Consider the following 4,682-nt stretch of genomic DNA (forward strand, 5'->3'; position numbering starts at 1 on the left):
GATGTAGAGAAATTGCAACTGTCCTACCTCGCTGGTGAGATGGTAAAATGGTGCAGCTACCTTGGAAAATAGGTTGTCAATTTCTTTAAAGTTTAACATAATTTATCATAAGACCCGGCAATTCTACTCTCAGGTATCTACCCAAGAAGAATGAAAACGTATGCTCACACAAAGACTTGTAGCCCAATAACAGCATTATTCATAATAGCCAAAAAGTGAACACAACCGAAATGTTCATTAACTGGTGAACGGATAAACACACTGTGGTATTTTTTTCATGCAATGGAATACTATTCAGCAATAAAAAGAAGTACTGATACATGCTACAGTGTGTATAAACCTTGAAAACATGCTGTATGAAAGAAGCCAGACACAAAAGACCACATACTGTGCTCACTTCAGCAGCACACATACTATTAATAAAATTTGAAACAATACAGAGAAGATTAGCATGGTCCCTGTGCAAGGATGACACGCAAATTCACGAAGCATTCCATATTTTTTCGGGACAATGGCAATAATATTGTAATATATAAATGTATCAAAATAACACCTTAAATTTACACAATGTTACACATCAAATGTATTTAATTTTAAAAAGACCACATACTGCATTATTCCATTTTATAAAATGTCCAGAACAGGCAAATGATAGAGATAGAACGTAGATTAGCTAGGGCCGGGGGTGTATGTGAGTGTTGGGTTTGGGGAGTAACTGCTAGTAAGTATTGAGTTTCTTCTGGGGGTGATGAAAATGTTCTAAAATTAGGGCATGGTGACGGTTGCACAATTCTGTAAACAAACTAAAAACCACTGAATTGTACACTTTAAATGGGTCAATTTTATGGTATATATATATAATTTCTATCTCATTAAAGCCGTCAAAAATATACATTGCATAGTTCTAGATGAAACCTTTCATGAATGGAAATTGAGGTTCACCTACCAGGCTAGAAACTTGGTTGGTAAGCTTTCACTGTTCTTTTTATCAGACCTGAAAATGCAGGTCTGAACAATAAGAGATTTGTCCATACCTCTATGATCCCTTCCATTCCAACATTCTCTGCATCCTCAAAATTAATGAGACAGAGAGAGAGACAGAGAGAGATGATATCAAGTTTTACAGGTTATGATTCCATTGCTGCTATGACATATAACGGAATCACAGATCAATTTACTCATTCATATATGTGCATATCAATTAGAAGGCAATCCTTCACTTTAGTAGATTAGGTGGTAGCTACTCTCTGGATGATTCAGAAGCATTTAAAGTCTTCACACCTCAAAGAGTTCCCCTTTCTGTTCTGTCCCCAACTCCCTCAGCTTCTTTTGGCTTAGAATTTGATTCTAATAGTTCTGTCAAATATACACTACACAAAGTATTTGATTAATGGATTTTGATCAAGATGGAGGGGAGATTCCAGTGGCTTGCCACAGAACCACAACGTTACCAACATCACTGAAGACACTGACTCCTCATTCAATATGTTAGTTACTCAAGCATAGGAGGGGCAGAATATTACATAATAGAGTGAAGATTAAAAAGTATCTCTCAGTAAACTGGAACAAAGTGCTGAAACAAACAAAATCAAATTAAATAAGAATAGATAGGGCTTCCCCGGTGGCGCAGTTGTTGAGAGTCCGCCTGCCGATGCAGGGGACACGGGTTCGTGCCCCGGTCCGGGAAGATCCCACGTGCCGCGGAGCGGCTGGGCCCGTGAGCCATGGCCGCTGAGCCTGCGCATCCGGAGCCTGTGCTCCGCAACGGGAGAGGCCACAGTGAGAGGCCCGCGTACCGCAAAAAAAAAAAAAAAAAGAAAAGAAAAAGAAAAGATATATTGTAAAAGTTCAATAAATCCACTTCACATGAACAGAATGAAGGAGACCCAGCTTCATAATCACTCATTTAAAAGAAGTTGGTGGGATGTAAATTGGTGCAGCCACTGTGGAAAACAGTATGGAGGTTCCTCAAAAGACTGAAAATAGAACTACCACATGATTCAGCAATTCCACTGCTGAATATATATCCAAAGAAAATGAAAACATTAATTTGAAAAGATACATGGACCCCAATGTTCAAAGCAGCATTATTTACAATAGCCAAGATATGGAAGCAACCTAAGCATGCACCAACACATGAATGAATAAAGAAGATGTGGAGATACATATACACCATGGAATACTACTACGCCACAAAAATGAATGAAATTTTGCCATATGCAATGACACAGATGGACTTGGATGGTATTATACTAAGTGAAATAAGTCAGAAAGAGAAAGACAAATACTGTCTGATATCACTTATATGTGGAATCTAAAAAACAAAACAAACTAGTGAACATAACAAAAAAGAAACAGACTTACAAATATAGAGAACAAAGTAGCAGTTACCAGTGGGGAGAGGGAAGGGGGAGGGGCAAGATAGGGGTAGGGGATTAAGATATACAAACTACTGGGAATTCTCTGGCAGTCCGTCCAGTGGTTAGGACTTGGCATTTTCCCTGCCGTGGGCCCAGGCTTAATCCCTGGTCAGGGAACTAAGATCCTGTAACCCGTGCAGCGTGGCCAAAAGAAAAAAATTGAGAGAGAGAGATACAAGCTACTATGTATATTAAAAAAATAAGTTACAAGGATATATTGTACAACCTTCCCATGTGTGGCCCCCCCCCAACAAAAAGAGAGAGAGAGAGAGAGAGAGAGAGAGAGAGAGATACAAACTGCTATGTATAAAATAAATAAGTTACAAGGATATATTATTGTACAGCACAGGGAGTAGAGCCAATATTTTATAATAACTATAAATGGAGTATAACCTTTAAAAATTGTGAATCACTATGTTGTACACCTGAAACTTACATAATATTGAAAATCAACTGTAACTCAGTAAAATAGATGTTGGTAGGTTTTACATGCCAACAATTTCCTTGTGAATGGGATATACGATTTATTTATAAGAAGAATATTACAGTAATGGGCAGCAGTAGCAGAAGTGTAGAATCCAGTTGACCTTTGGAGTACTGCATACAATACTGAAGGTAACATTTTAAGAGGTATATTACAGAGTAGTCATTCAACAACCGTCAACAAATAACTGAGGCAGCAGCATCAGACACAATGCTTGGGACAGGGAATATAGGAAAACACAAGAAAACAAGGTCCTTGTCCTTGTGAAGCTTGTAAGCTATCAGGAAGGCAGGACTTGATTCAGTCATTATGAGCACGGTGAGTATTACAGAGGGAGAGGGCAGGGCTCATAAGAGCAGGTAAGGGCAGGCCTAGCCTACATGTCCTTCCACCGGAAGGTAACCTGGAATGGTGAGGGGTCGGGAAACAGTAAGGCATAGTTGAGAGGCGTAGGGATAGATAATCTAGACAAGAGAGAATTGATAGGGTGTGAGTGAAGTGTAGTTATGTGGATGAAGAGGGAAGAATTTGGATCAATAGGGAAAGATTACAAGAAGAAGACTTTCTGTGTGGAGAACTTCCTCAGACAACAGAGGAAGAGACTTAATACAGTACTGCAGCGAGCTTGCCAACACAAGAAGTCTTCAAGCTGATGGCCTTGTGTTGGACTCGAGCAGGGGTCAGCATTTTCTGTAAAGGGCCACAGAGTAAACATTGTAGGCTTTTCGGTCTACACAGTCTCTGTGGCAACTACTTAACTCTGCCACGGCATAAAGAAGAGGGTCACAGATAACATGTAAATAAATGAATGTGGCTGTCTTCCAATAAAACTGCATTTATGGACCCTGAAATTTGAATTTCATATAATCTTCACATGTCATGAAATATTCTTCTTTTGGTTTTTTTCCAACATTTTTGCTTGTGGGCTGAGGAAATACAGGCAGTGGGCCAGATTCAGCCCACGAGTTGTAGTTTGCCCAGCCCTGGACAAGATGATGCTGGAGTTTGCTTCCAGTTCTGAGACTCTGAGGTTGAGTAAAACCTGACACACATAGCATGTCTTTCTTTTGTTTGTTTTTTTTTTTTGTGGTACGCGGGCCTCTCACCGCTGTGGCCTCTCCCGTTGCGGAGCACAGGCTCCGGTCGCGCAGGCTCAGTGGCCATGGCTCACGGGCCCAGCCGCTCCGCGGCACGTGGGATCTTGCCGGAATGGGGCACGAACCCATGTCCCCTGCATCAGCAGGCAGGTTCTCAACCACTGCGCCACCAGGGAAGCCCTGGCATGTCTTTTTAAACTCATCATCTTTTTCCAATAATTATAACTATAGGTAACACTAACTGAGACCGAAGCATAGAGAATGTTTCACAGCAGCAAACTGGTGAACTGGGATTTGAACCCAGACAGTCTGGCCCCAGAATCATTTTTCTGTATATTCTTTCAGCTGATCTAGAAGGTAAGCACTCTGGTCATGCCTGTGCTATAAGTGAGAAAATAGGCACAGAATTGTTAGGTAACCTACGCACACTCACAAGGGGATAAGTGCTAGGAGCAGAGCTTACTCTGACCCAGGGGCCCGGCCCCACCCTCGGCTATGAAGTTAGTTTAACAGACGAGCTGGGTTCAGCCACAGGTAAGGTCAAAATGGGCAGCTCACTGACTGGCAAGTCTGGGAAATGGTGGTGGGCACAGCGTTGAGCCTCTGGAACTGGGGATACCGGGTGAACGTGGAAAGGCAGGAAGACTGAATACAAAGGGCATCTAGAAAAGCAAGGCAACT

At 41.4% G+C, this 4,682-nt stretch overlaps 1 non-coding gene across 1 annotated transcript; it reads left to right on the forward strand.

Moving 5' to 3' along the window:
* The first annotated feature begins 400 nt into the window (after window positions 1-400).
* LOC131749127 (U6 spliceosomal RNA) lies at window positions 401-503 on the forward strand. Its single transcript, XR_009333234.1, has one exon. It is a non-coding gene; the product is annotated as a U6 spliceosomal RNA (small nuclear RNA).
* The last annotated feature ends 4,179 nt before the right edge of the window (window positions 504-4,682 follow it).

Source organism: Kogia breviceps, chromosome X, assembly GCF_026419965.1.
Source record: "Kogia breviceps isolate mKogBre1 chromosome X, mKogBre1 haplotype 1, whole genome shotgun sequence".
Taxonomy (NCBI): Eukaryota; Metazoa; Chordata; class Mammalia; order Artiodactyla; family Physeteridae; genus Kogia; species Kogia breviceps.